This window comes from Nicotiana tabacum, chromosome 13, assembly GCF_000715075.1.
Source record: "Nicotiana tabacum cultivar K326 chromosome 13, ASM71507v2, whole genome shotgun sequence".
Classification (NCBI taxonomy): domain Eukaryota; kingdom Viridiplantae; phylum Streptophyta; class Magnoliopsida; order Solanales; family Solanaceae; genus Nicotiana; species Nicotiana tabacum.
Genome location: NC_134092.1, coordinates 73,562,971 through 73,578,481, shown reverse-complemented (window position 1 = coordinate 73,578,481; position 15,511 = coordinate 73,562,971).

The following is a 15,511-nucleotide window of genomic DNA, read 5'->3' as shown; positions in this document are numbered from 1 at the left end:
GACATCATTGGTATGGATATTCATAACATGGTAATGCACTTCTTTGGGGGAGCACCATTGCCTAAATCTATTACACATACAAATCTTGTTTTACTTCCAAAAAAGCCAATGGTTAAGACTTTCTCTTATTTGAGGCCCATAGGTTTGAGCAACTTCATCAACAAGGTGATGTCTAGAGTCCTGCATGATAGAGTAGAGAAGTTCTTGCCTTATTTGATATCCTCCAACCAGTCTGGCTTTGTGAAGGGAAGAAGTATTTTTGAAAACATACTCCTCACTCAGGAGAATGTTACTGACATCAGGTTAAGGGGCAAGCCTGCTAATGTTCTGATTAAATTAGACATGGCTAAAGCATATGATAGGGTGTCTTTGAAGTACTTGCTTCATATGTTATGAAAGATGGGATTTGTTGAACATTTTATCATCATGATATGGAACTTTTTGTAAAATAACTGGTACTCAATCTTGGTGAATGGCCAATATTCAGGATTCTTTCAGTCTACAAGAGGGGTGAAGCAAGGAGACCCATTATCTCCAGCATTATTTATACTGTCAGCTGAAGTATTGTCTTGATCATTGAACAAACTATTTGATGACAAATTTTTTATGGGGTTTGAAATGCCAAAGTGGACCGATCCATTGAACCATCTTGCAGATACTGATGATACAATTATCTTTGCCTCAGCTCATCTAGATTCTTTAAACAAGATCATGGAAATATTGTGTGATTATGAGAAGATCTCGGACCAGCTCATTAATAAGGCTAAGAGCTCCTATTACATGCACTTTAATGTGGCATCTGCTTTGGTTCAAACAGTTGGTGATATCGCAGGCTTTGCTAAGGGTGCATTCCCTTTTATCTACCTAGGGTGTCCAATATTCTATACTAGGAGAAGGAAAGACTACTATGATGATCTTATAAAGAAGGTAAAGGCCAAACTGCACTCATGGAAAGAAAAGTTGTTATCTTATGGAGGCAAGGCTAGATTGATCAGCAGTGTGCTTCAAAGCATGCTAGTGCACCTACTTTCAGTTCTAGATCCTCCCAAAAACATATTAGAACATTTGCATAAGTTATTTGCAAGGTTCTTTTGGAGAAATAAGGAAGAAGGGATGAGTAGACATTGGTCCTCATGGTAGAAGCTTTGTCTCCCAAAGGAGGAAGGAGGATTAGGCTTCAGATCCTTATTTGATGTATCTAGGGCACTATTTGCAAAGCTATGGCGGAGATTTAGGATAACAAAGTCATTGTGGTCAAATTTTATATGGAACAAATACTGCAAGAAGGAGATACCAATAGTGGTATAGTTTAGGCAAGGTTCTCAAGTTTGGAGGCAAATGTTAAATGCTAGGCAAGATGTGGAGCATGAGATTTGGTGGGAGATGAAGAGTGGTACTACAAACGTTTGTCATGAAAACTGGACTGGATTAGGAGCTTTATATCATGTAGTGCTACCTAATTTTCACATCAATGAGGACTTACAAGAAGTGGAAGACTTGAGGCAAGGAGATGACTGGAATGTGCAGTTGATTGAACAATATTTTCCTGAGGATATTGCAGAACATATTATACAACAGGTGCAGTTTGAAGATGTCACGACTCGGAATTTCCACATTCGGGGCCGTGATGCCACCTAACAATTCACTTTCTAGGCAAGCCAACGTAAGAGGATCTTTAAGCCAATTTTCAATCAATTCAACTAAGTAAAACCAATTGAGCCAAAAAGAAACTAAAACAAAATACAAATGACATAAAACCAATAATATTTGAGTACAACCCGGATCTGGAGTCACAAATTCACGAGCTTCTAGAACAAAATAGGGTTTGAAATAAATACAATTGTATCGAATGAAAAGAACAATAAATAGGGGAAATGGAAGGGGACTTCAAGGTCTACGGATGCCAGCAGATCTACCTCGAGTCTCCAAATGCCAATCCGAGCTGGTATGCCTCACGGACAGCTGGGACCAGTACCAAAATCTGCACAAGAAGCGCAGAGTGTAGATGAGTACAACCGACCCAATGTATTCTGTAAGTGTCGAGCATAACCTCAACGAGGTAGTGATGAGGCTATGACATGACACCCACGTAAATAAACCCGTACAGATGGAAATATATGTAAAACATAACAACAAATAAAGAATTAACAAGTACTAGTGGGAGGGGACATGCGAAAGGGGTACAAGATATGATAACTACAACAGGGAATGATAATAAGAAGCAGTCAATAAACCTTCAATCAACAAAATGAACCAACATAATGAATAAAACTGCACGGCATCACCCTTCATGCTCTTACTCTCAGCCTCATCATGAAACAGTAATAATGGCGCGACATCACCCTTCCTGCTTTTACTCTCAATCTCACCATAAGATGATAAATACAGAATGGCATCACTCTTGGTGCTTTTACTCTCAATTTCATCATGAACAATAGATACAGCACGGCATCACCCTTCGTGCATTAACACTCTCCCTTACCATGTAACAATGAACATATAACAACAGAGAGATAGAATAAACAAGAACAAGCCTTATGTCAACAATGGTTCCACAATACCAACCTCAACTTCAGAAACAATACTCAATTATTAGCCTTTCAAACAAGCCTACGAACCAATCAAATCTAACAAATTATTAACCAAGCGATTCAAAATAAGCCTTAGAAACTACTCACGAATGATAAAAGTTCAATTATGGTCATTAGTTAAAAAGTCAACAAAAGTTAACTCCCTATATGTTGTATCCAACATTTAGAAAAGTAGAAAATAGGCAAACAAGTCCTAATCCCTCGAGTCAAGATTAACCAAACACTTACCTCGCTCCAAAAGTCGACTCAAAGCTCTACCGGAGCCTTTCCTCTAGAATCCATCTCCAAACCACTCGTATCTAACCACAATTGACTCAATAATGTCAAATATTGCTAAAGGAATCAATTACAATGCATAAATTTAGGATTTCCACACTTTTCCCCAAAAAGTCAAAAATCGACCCCGGGCAATCCCTAGTTTTCTACCATGGAAAAACAAAGATTAAGACTAGAAATTAATGGGTGATGTTAGAAATGGAAGAAAATGAGTTAAAGTGTACAAACCTATGAATTGGTATTGAGTTTTCCCTTCAAAATCGACTCTAGGCCGAGCTCTAATGAAGAGTTTATGAAAAATGGAAGAAATCCCGTTTTGGGACTGTTTTAAATCACTAGCGTTTGGTGTTCATCGCATTCGCGTGAAACCTGATGCATTCGCGAAGAGCATGGCCTAACTGGCTTACGTGATCGCGAGTAAATCCACACGTTCGTGAAGGTCTAGCCCACCTCACCTCCGCGTTCGTGAGACTGGGCTCGCGTTCGGGTAGAGTTACCTCAACTCCCCTGCCCAGCCTATCTAACGCTACGTGTTCGCGTGTGATTGGTCGCGTTCGCGTAGAGCAGACCCCCCAATGCTCCGCGTTCGCGACCAATGTTTCGCGTTCGCATAGAAAAAAATCTCCCCCAGCCCATTTTACCCTTCGTGATCGCGGGAGTATATTCGCGGTCGTGAAGAAGGAAACACCAGAAACCAGCAGAAGTGAAAAACAAGCACACTGTCTAAGTTCAAAGGTCTGTAGGCTATCTGAAACTTACCCGAGCCCTCGAGGATCAAAACCAAATATGCACACAAGTCCAAAAACCTGATACGAACTCGCTCACACGATCAAAATGCCAAAGTAAAGCATAGAACTAAGAATCGGGAACCAAATCAAATGAAATTTTCAAGAAAACTTTAGAATTTCTATTTTTAACAACCGGGCGTCTGAATCACGTCAAATCACTTCCGTTTTGTACCAAATTTTGCAAACAAGTCATAAATATTGTAATGGACCTATACCAAGTTCCAGAACTAAAATCCAGACCCGGTATCAACAAAGTCAAACATCAGTCCAATTTATAAATTCTTTAAACCTTTAAACTTCAAATTTTCAACAAATTGCGATAACTCAAGCTAGGGACCTTCGAATTCGATTTCGGGCATACGCCTAAATCCCAAATCACGATACGGACCCACAGGGTCCGTCAAAACATGGATCCGGGTTCGTTTGCTTATAAGGTTGATCGAAGTCAACTCAAATAGATTTTTAATGCAAAATTTCATATTTTGTCAATTTTTTAAACATAAATGCCTTCCAGAAAAACACCCGAACTGCGCATGCAAATCGAGGAATGCTTAAAGGAGCTATCGGAGGCTTTGAAACACAGTGTTAACGTTTAAAACTCTAGATGGCCTATCGGGCCATCACATTCTCCACCTCTAAAAAAATCGTTCATCCTCAAACGTACATAAAAAGTACCTAAGCTAGTGAAAAGGTGTGGATATTTACTCTGCCTGTCAGACTCGGACTCCCAAGTAGCGGCCTCAATGGGCTGATCTCTCCACTGCACTCGAACTTAAGGATAACTCTTAGATCTCAACCATCGTACCTGTCGGGCTAGAATAGCCACCGGCTCCTCCTCATAAGTCAAATCCTTGTCCAATTGGACTGAGCTGAAGTCTAACACATGGGACGGATCACCGTGATACTTCCGGACAATGGACACATGGAACACCGGATGGACTACAGATAAACTAGGTGGAAATGCGAGCTTGTACGCCAATTCACCCACTCTCTCCAGAATCTCAAAGGGTCTGATGTACCTAAGGCTCAACTTGTCCTTCTTTCCGAACCTCATCACACCATTCATGGGTGAAATCCGAAGCAATACTCTCTCTACGACCATGAATGCAACACCACGAACTCTTCTGCCTAGACTGAGCTGTGCGAAGCCGATCCTGAATAATCTTGACCTTATCCAAGGCGTCCTGTACCAAATCTATACCCAATAACTGAGCCTCCCCCGGCTCGAACTATCCAACTGGCGATCGGCACCGCCTCCCCTATAATGCCTCATAGGGAGCCATCAGAATGCTCCACTAGTAGTTGTTGTTATAGGCAAACTCCGCAAGTGGCAAGAACTGATCCCAAGGACCCCCAAAATCTGTAACACAAGCGCGGAGCATATCCTCCAATATCTGAATAGTGCGCTCGGGCTGTTCGTCCGTCTGATGATGAAATGTTGTGCTCAACTCAACCTGTGTGTCCAACTCACGTTGTACTGCCCTCCAGAAGTGCGAGGTGAACTGCGTACCTTGATCAGAAATGATAAACACAAGCACACCGTGGAGACGGATGATCTCGCGGATGTAAATCTCAGCCAACTGCTCTGACAAATAAGTAACTACCACAGGAATGAAATGCGCTGACTTGGTCAGCCTATCCACAATAATCCATACCGCATCGAACTTCCTCTGAGTCCGTGGAAGTCCAACAACAAAATCCATAGTGATACGCTCCCACTTCCACTCAGGAATCTCTAACTTTTGAAGCAAACCACCAAGTCTCTGATACTCACACCTTACTTGCTGACAATTTAAACACAGAGATACATAAGCAACTATGTCATTCTTCATTCTCCTCCACCAATAAAGGTGCCACAAATTTTGATACATTTTGGCGGCACCTGGATGAATAGAATACCGGAAACTGTGGACCTCCTCAAGAATCAACTCATGAAGCCCATCTACATTAGGCACACAAATACGACCATGCATCCTCAAAACTCCGTCATCTCCAATCGTAACATGCTTTGCACCACCGTGTCGCACTGTGCACCTAAAAACAAACAAATGAGGGTCATCATACTGCCGCTCCCTGATGTACTCAAACAAAGAAGATCGAGCGACTGTACAAGCTAGAACACGACTAGGCTCTAAAACATCCAACCTCATGAACTAATTGGCCAAAGCCTGATCATCTGATGCAAGCGGTCTCTCACCAACAGGAATGTACGCAAGGATACCCATACTCGCTGCCTTTCTACTCAAGGCGTCAGCCACCACATTGGCCTTCCCGGGGTGATACAAGACGGTGATATCATAGTCTTTCAATATCTCCTACCACCTACTCTTCCTCAAATTGAGATCCTTTTGTTTGAACAAATACTGTAGACTCCGATGATCCGTGAAAACCTTGCACGACACGCCGTTAAGGTAATGCCTCCAGATCTTCAGTGCATGAACAATGGTTCCCAACTCTAGATCATGAACAGGGTAATGCTTCTCATGGACCTTCAACTGCCGTGACGCTTATGCGATCACCCTTCCATCCCGCATCAATACTGCTCCGACCCCAACACGAGATGCATCATAATATACCGTATAAGATCCTGAACCTGTGGGCAACATCAACACCGGTGCTGTAGTCAAAATAGTCTTGAGATTCTAGAAGCTCGCCTCACACTTGTCTGACCATCCGAATAGGGTACCCTTCTGGGTCAATCTTGTCAATGGGGCTGCTATAGACGAAAACCCCTCCACAAACCGACGGTACTAACCCGCCAAACCTAAGAAACTCCGGATCTCCGTAGCTGAAGTGGGTCTAGGCCGGTTCTGAACTACCTCAATCTTCTTAGAATCCATTTGAATTCCCTCTGCCGATACTACGTGCCCCAAGAATGCGACTGAGTCCAACCAAAACTCGTAATTTGAAAACTTGGCATACAACTAGCTATCTTTCAGAGTTTGAAGTACAATCCGAAGATGCTTCTCATTCTCCTCTCGACTGCGGGAGTAGGTCAAGATATCATCAATAAACACAATCAAGAAAAGATAGGGCTTGAACACCCAGTTCATCAAATCCATAAATGTTGTTGGGGCATTTGTCAGCCTAAATGACATCAATAGAAACTCATAATGCCCATATCGAGTCCGAAAAGCTATCTTAAGGACATCGGATGCCCTAATCATCAGTTGATGGTAACCAGACCTCAAATCAATCTTCGAAAACACCTTAGCACCCTGAAGCTGATCAAATAAGTCATCAATCCTCGGCAATGGATACTTGTTCTTCATGGTAACTTTATTCAACTGTCGATAATCTATGCACATCCTCATCGACCCATTATTTTTCTTCACAAAAAACACAGGCGCACCCCAGGGCGAGACAATAGGTCTAATGAAGCCTTTATCAAGAAAATCTTGCAACTGCTCCTTCAATTCTTTCAACTCTGGCAGGGCCATACGGTATGTCGAAATAGAAATAGACTGAGTGCCCGAAGCCAAATCAATACAGAAGTCAATATCTCTGCCGGGTGGTATCCCGGACAGATCTATAGGAAACACCTCTGGAAACTCACGAATAACTGGTACTGAATCCGTGGAAGGAACCTCCGCACTAGAATCGCGGACATAAGCCAAATAAGCTAGACACCCCTTCTCGACCATATGTCGAGCCTTCACATAAGAGATAACCCTGCTGGTAAAATGGTCAGGACTCCCCCTCCACTCTAATCAAGGCAAATCAGGCAAGGCAAAGGCCACCGTCTTGGCGTGATAATCCAAAATAAGGTGACAGCCAATCCATACCCAATATGACATCAAAATCTACGATATCCAGAAGTAGGAGATCTACGCTAGTCTCAAGACTCCTAATGGTAAGCTCACACGAATAATAGACACGATCTACAATAATAGAATGTCCCACAGGTGTGGACACATACACAGAAGCACTCAAAGAATCACGAGGCACAACCAGATATGAAGCAAAGTAGGACGACACGTAGGAATAAGTAGAGCCCAGATCAAATAGAAATGAAGCATCCATATGGAAAACTGAAACAAAACATATCATAACAACATCAGATGACTCAGCCTCAAGCCTGGCTGGAAAGCATAACATCGGGGCTGGGCCCCACCACTCAGAACCATGTATCTGGGATGACCCTAACTGGCTGGCCTCCACCTCTAACGGCCTGACCTCCACCTCTAACAACCTGACCTCCGCCTCTACCTGCTTGACCCCTGCCTCTAGCTAGCCGAGCAGGCGGTGAAGCAACCGGTGCCAGAACCATGGCACGAGAACCCTGCTGCTATGAGTTGCCCGGTGCCCGAGGGCAAAATCTAGCAATATGCTTCGGGTCACCACAAGTATAACAGGACCTCGACTGCTATGACTGCTGAGCATGAAACTGACCCTATCGACCTGAGTAACCACCCTGAAAACTCTAGAGCGGAGGTGCACTAATAAGAGCTGGTGGTGCACTGTAGGCTAGCTGAGCAGGATGAGGCATATGAGGGCCGCGACCACCTAAAGCACTGTGAGATGCCTGGAGTGCTGAATGATATAGCCTGGGAGGATAGCTTCTACCAAAAGTACCCTTGCATCCAGATGAGGCACCACTGAACCCACCGGAATAACGAGGCCTCTTATCAGACCCCTGCCCCCTATCCTGAGCAAGAACCACCTCGATCTGCCTAGCAACATTAGCAGCCATCTGAAAGGAAATCTCACCCCCGGTCTCCTTGGCCATCTGAAGCCTAATAGGGTGAGCGCAGTCCATCAATAAATCTCCTCACCATTTACCTCTCAGTAGGAAGCAAGATAAGGGCATGACGATCTAGATCCACAAAACGTGTCTCGTACTGAGTAACAGTCATACTGCCCTGCTGGAGACGCTCGAACTGCCTGCGGTAATCCTCTCTCAAAGTGATAGGGAGAAACTTCTCTAGAAATAGCTGTGAGAACTGCTCCCAAGTAAGTGTAGGCGACCCAACTGGTCTGGTCAACAGGTAATCTCTCCACCACCTCTTGGTGGAACCCGTCATCTAAAATATAGCAAAATCGACCCCATTGGTCTCAACTATACCTATGTTCTGCAACACCTCATGGAAGCGGTCAAGATAATCTTGTGGGTCCATAGAAGGTGTACCACTGAAGTGAACTGGGAAGAGATTTGTGAACTTGTCCAATCTCAATAAGCCCTTAGAAGACATGGCGGGCCTATCACCGGCCTATACCGCAACAACTGGCTAAACTACCCCAACTGGAAGGGCTGCTGGAGACTGATACTGGGGAACCATCTGCTCTGGAGTGCGAGTAGTGGGAGTCTGTGCTCCTCCCCCAGCCTGAGAGACGGCTGGTGCCACAAGAAATGCACCGGTCTGGGCCACACTCTCCATAAGGCCCACCAAACAGACTAGAGCGTCCTAAAGCATTGGGGTGGCGATGAACCCCCTTCGGGACCTGAGCTGGTCCAACAGGTACAGCATGAGCTGGAACCTCCTCATCAAAATCTATTTGAGGCTCAACTGGTGGTACTGGTGCTCGAGCTCTAGGCTGAGCTCTGCCTCTGCCTCTAGCGCGACCTCGGCCTCGTCCTCTGCAGCTAGTAGGAGCTGCCGCTGGGGACTCCGGCTACTGTCTAGCTATAGATGTTGCACGTGTTCTCTCCATCTGCGGGAGGACAAGAATAGAAGAGTTCAATCAGCAATGATAGAATAAAATTGTACGACAAAGAAGAATAGAAGTGAAATTTGTTCCTAAACTTCATAGCCTCTGGAAGATAAGTACAGACATCTCCGTACCGATCCATCAAACTCTACTAAGCTTGCTCGTGACTAGTGAAACCTAAGTAAGCTAGTGCTTTGATACCAACTTGTCACGACCCGAAATTTCCACCTTCGGGGCCGTGATGGCGCCTAACATTTCACTTGCTAGGAAAGCCAATGTTAGAGGATCTTTAAGCCAATTTTCAATCAATTCAATTAAGTAAAACCAATTGAGCCGAAAAAAAATTAAAACAGAATACAAATGACATAAAACCAATAATATCTAAGTACAACCCGGATCTGGAGTCACAAGTTCACAAGCTTCTAGAATATCTACAAAATAGGGTTTGAAATAAATACAACTGTCTCGAATGAAAATAACAGTAAATAGGGGAAATGGAAGGGGACTTCAAGGTCTGCGGATGCTAGCAGATCTACCTCGAGCTTCCAAATGCCAATCTAAGTTGGTACGCCTCACGGACAGTTGGGACCAGTACCAAAATTTGCACAAGAGGTGCAGAGTGTAGTATACGTATAACCTACCCAATGTACTCTGTAAGTGTCGAGACTAACCTCGACGAGGTAGTGACGAGGCTATGATAGGACACCCACGTAAATAAACCTGTACAGATGGAAATATATGTACAACATAACAAAAATAAAGAATTAACAAGTACTAGTGGGAGGGGACATGCGAAAGGGGTACAAGATACGATAAGTACAACAGGGAATGATAATAAGAAACAGTCAATAAACCATCAATCAACAAAATGAACAAACATAATGAATAAAACTGCACGGCATCACCCTTCGTGCCTTTACTCTCAGCCTCACCATGAAACAGTAATAATGGAACGGTATCACACTTCGTGCTTTTACTCTCAATCTCACCATATGATGATAAATACGGCACGGCATCACCCTTCGTGCTTTTACTCTCAATTTCATCATGAACAATTGATACGACACGACATCACCCTTCGTGCATTAACTTTCAAATATGGCACGGCATCACCCTTCATGCATTAACACTCAAATACGACAGAGCGTCACCCATCGTGCATTAACACTCTCCCCATGTAACAATGAACATATAACAACAGAGAGATAAAAGAAGCAAGATCAAGTCTTATGTCAATAATGGTTCCACAACAACAATCTCTTCTTCAGAAACAATATTCAATTATCATAGATAGCCCATAAATGCGGAAATAATGATCAACTTAGTAATTAACTAGTCTAAGCATGGATATCATAATCAAAGAAAGAAATAAATGATAAGAAACAAGTCCTACCAGCATGCTTTAACCCAATAACAATGCATAAGTACTCGTCACCTCACATATACGTTGTATCCAACATTTAGACAAGTAGCAAATAGGCAAACAAGTCTTAATCCCTCGAGTCAAGGTTAACCACGACACTTACATCGCTCTAAAAATCGACTCAAAGCTCTACCGGAGCCTTTTCCCTAGAATCCGTCTCCAAACCACTCGTATCTGACCACAATTGACTCAATAATGTCAAATATTGCTAAAGGAATCAACTACGATGCATATATATAGGAATTCCACACTTTTCCCCAAAAAGTCAAAAATTGACCCCGGGCCCGCTTGGTCAAAACCTGAGGTTCGGACCAAAATCTATTTTCCCATTCACCCTCGAGGTCGATTATGTAATTAGTTTTGGAATCTGACCTCAATTTGAGGTCTATATCCCTAATTTGCAAAAACCCTCAATTCTTCCTAAATCCCTAGTTTTCTACCATGGAAGAAGAAAGATTAGGGCTAGAAATTAATGGGTGATGTTACAAATGGAAGAAAATGAGTTAAAGTGTACAAACCTATGAATTGGTGTTGAGTTTTCCCTTCAACATTGCCTCTAGGCCGAGCTCTAATGAAGAGTTTATGAAAAATTGAAGAAATCCCGTTTTGGGACTGTTTTAAATCACTAGCATCAGGTGTTCATCGCGTTCGCGTGAAACCTGACGTGTTTGCGAAGAGTATGGCCTAACTGGCTTACGCGGTCACAAGTAACTCCACGCGTTCGCGAAGGTCTAGCTCGCCTCACCTCTGCGTTCGCGAGACTGGGCTCGTGTTCGCGTAGAGTTACCTCAACTCCCCTGCCCAGCCTATCTAACACTACGCGTTCGCGTGTTACTGGTCATGTTCGCATAGAGCTGGCCCCCCAATGCTCCGCGTTCATGACCAAGGTTTCGCATTCGCAAAGAACAAAATCGTGGGAGTATATTCGCGACCGCGAAGAAGGAAACACCAGAAACCAGCAGAAGTGAAAAACCAACAAACTTTCTAAGTTTAAAAGGTCTGTAGGCTATCCGAAACTCACCCGAGCCCTCGGGGATCCAAATCAAATATGCATATAAGTCCAAAAACCTGATATGAACTCGCTCGCGCGATAAAAATGCTAAAATAATGCCTATAACTACGAATCGGGCACCAAATCATATGAAATTTTCAAGAAAACTTTAGAATTTATATTATTAACAACCGGATATCCAAATCATGTCAAATCACTTCCGTTTTGGACCAAATTTTGCAGACAGGTAATAAATATCGTAATGGACCTATACCAAGTTCCGAAATAATAATGCGGACCCGGTATCAACAAAGTCAAACATAAGTCCACTTTATAAATTCTTTAAACCTTTAAACTTCACATTTTCAACAAATTGCGATAACTCAAGTTAGGGACCTCCGAATTCGGTTTCGGGCATACGCCCAAGTCCCAAATCACGATACGGACACACCGGGACCATCAAAACATGGATTCAGGTCCTTTTGCTCAAAATATTGAACGAAGTCAACTCAATTGGATTTTAAGGAAAACTTTCATATTTTATCAATTGTTTAACATAAAAGCCTTCCGAAAAGATACTAGGATTGTGCATGCAAATCGAGGAATGCTTAAAGGAGCTATGAAGTCTTCGAAACACAAATTTAAGATTTAAAACTCTAGATGGCCTATCAGGTCGTCACAAAAGACACTGGAGGCTATTGGGACAAGCCTTGGTGGAAACCTACAGCTTCAAGAAAGCTCACAGTCAGTAGTGCATGGCAACTAGTGAGACATAGGGCAAATCCTAATTAGGGATTGAAGCATATGTGGATTAAAGGTCTGCCCTTCAAAATTTCTTTCTTCCTTTGGAGGCTATGGAGATTCAAATGGCTACTGATGATATGTGGAGAAGCTAGGGATATTGATTTATGTCTAGGTATTGGTGTTGTTAATCTCAACAAGAGGAATCATTTGATCATTTGTTCTTAACTGGACATACTGCTACTAAACTGTGGAGGATATTCATGAATGTTGCATGCCTTAATTTGCATCCAATACAGGTGCACCAAGTGATTAGGGCATGGTGGAATGCTATATGCTATAAAAAACTTAAGCCTCTATTTCAAGCCTTGCAAGCAATTGTAACATGAGAGTTGTGGAAGATGAGAAACACAAATAGAAATGGTGGATCAGTATCGGTTTGTAGAGTCATTCATGAGATCAACAAGACCTTATATTACTTAGCAAAAATAAGATACAAGTGGCTTTATGGTATTACTTATCTGTGGCCAGACATGATCAAATTCTTTGAGGGATACAAGCCAGTTTTAGTGACTAGAAGGGTAACTTGGCAATTGCCTCATAGTGGATGGAATAAGAGCAATACTGATGGAGCTTCAAGGGTAATCCAGGACCTAGTACTATAGGATTACGTGTGATGGATGGTGAAGATGACTTGGTGTATGCACGAGCAAAACTGCTGGAGGACACAGCAAATATTGTTGTTGAGGCTAAGGCCATTGAATAAGGCTTAGCATATTGTGTGGCTCACGACCTACACCCTCGCATATTGGAAAAAGATTCATTAGGGATGAAGAAGATTATTGAAGGGAAATGGGATCCACTATTGTGTATTATAGATGAGGTTATAAAGATACAGGAGATGAAGGAGCACTTCAATGGGCTACTCCAGCATGTTCTAAGGGAAGGCAACATTGTGGCCGACTTTTTAACTAACCTTGTGTTTTCTTTTGCAGGTACAATTGAGTTTCAATCTTTCTCTAAACTGCCAAGTGCAGGAAGGAGATTACTCAACATTGACAAGGCTCAAATACCTAATCTTAGGGTTATGTTAGCAAAAAGAAGAGCACCAGACTTATATTAGCAGCTACTACAACACTGCTTGCTTTTGCTATCTTCACTAGTCTTTGTATGTTGTTGAGTTGCTTGCCAGTGGTATTATGTGGTTACATGCTCAGTCTGGTGGTGGCTCTACAATGTATGAAGCAATCACAACATGCAGGAGGCTTTCTATTGCTTATGTGAATACAGAAAGTGACATACTGGTACTTCTACTTCTTCACATCTGGAATCACACAAGAGACACTCATGATAACAATACATTTATTGTTGCGTATTCGTTCAAGTTTTGGCCAATTTGTAATATGCTGGAGGTGTGGTTTGAGACAGTGACACATTACCAGATTGAGGAGAGGATAGTTCGAGCTTTGTACCACGCGATCACAATAATAAAGGCTACATGCTTCACATATATAGTCAGAGTCTATTGGATGGCTTCTAAGGAGTGGTGTATTTGTTGGAGTTTCACACTTGCCTTGTCCTTTGGAATACAAAACCTAGCGCCAAGTGAGAGATTTATAGGTGCTACTATTTGCACTTGGCTTGTGAAGTTACATGCACAATTTTCCTATTGAAGTATTCATCTGCTGCTTATGTAATAGCTAGCTTAGTGGTTTGCATATTTCTGCCTTATATGAGTTTATTTCAATTAGTAGTAGTTGAACAATTTGTAAGATATGGACCTATTTGGGATTATTTGTATATATGCTGCCTTGGGAATATTTGCAAAAAAAAAGAAGAGAATCACTCCTCCAAATTCATCCCGAACCATCCAAAATCAAATCCGACCATGCACGCAAGTCATAATACACAATATGAATACACTCAAGACCTCGAACCACTGAACGGAACCTTAAAGCTCAAAACAACCGATCAGGTTGTTACAACCAAACATTCACACAAGTCTAAAAATATCATACGAACTCGCTCACGTGATCAAAACACAAAAATAACATCTAGAACCACGAATCGCACACCAAAATGCATGAATTTCAAAGTAAAGTTCAAGAACCTCTAGAATTGCAACCAAGCATCCAAATCCTATCAAATCAACTCCAAATGATACCAAATTTTGCAGACATGTTCTAAATAGCATAACAGACCTATTCCAAGTCCCAAAATTAAATTATGAACCCAATAGAAAAAATTCAACCTACGATCAAACTTCTAAATCTCAAATTATCAATTTTTGGCAAAATAACACAAATCAACCTATGGACTTCCGAATTCGATTTCGGGCATACGCCCAAGTCTAAAATCACGATACAAAGCTATCAGAGTCATAAAAATATCATTCTGGGGTTGTTTTTGTAAAAGTCAAAGTTTGGTCAATATTTCTAACTTAAGCTTTAAGTCAAGAACCAATGGGTATAAATCAACCTGAAATCTTCCCGGAACGAAACCAACAAACCCCGCAAGTCATAAAACCTAAATTACGCATATGTGAAGCATCAATAGGGGAAACATGGTGAAAATATACAAAATAACCGGTCGGGTCGTTACACCAGCTTCCTACGGCATCTCTTCAGGATACATATAAATTCTGAAGAACTTGGTGTTACAAGCCAATATTTCTATAATGTCAAATTCAGATTACTATACTTAGACCAAATTCTCCCTTGTCTTCCATCAATTTGCACTTAGAAAATATTCTCTTATTCATATTAAGCTGCAAGCTCATTACATCACCTCGCATAAACTTAGGTGATTTTGAACTGTCTTCAATCATCCCTAATTGCTTTTCATTTCACCTTTACTTTAGTAATATTACTTCTGAACACACCTTTTAAACGCGTGCCTCGTATACTAGGCTCAATCGTTCCCTTTTTACTTTTAAAATGCTTATACTAAACTTTATCTACCGTTGCTTCTTTTTGAAATACTTATGAGAGTTGCGACTACACTCTTATGAAACTGAAACTTCATAGCTTGAATTCACTATGTTTTTCTGTAT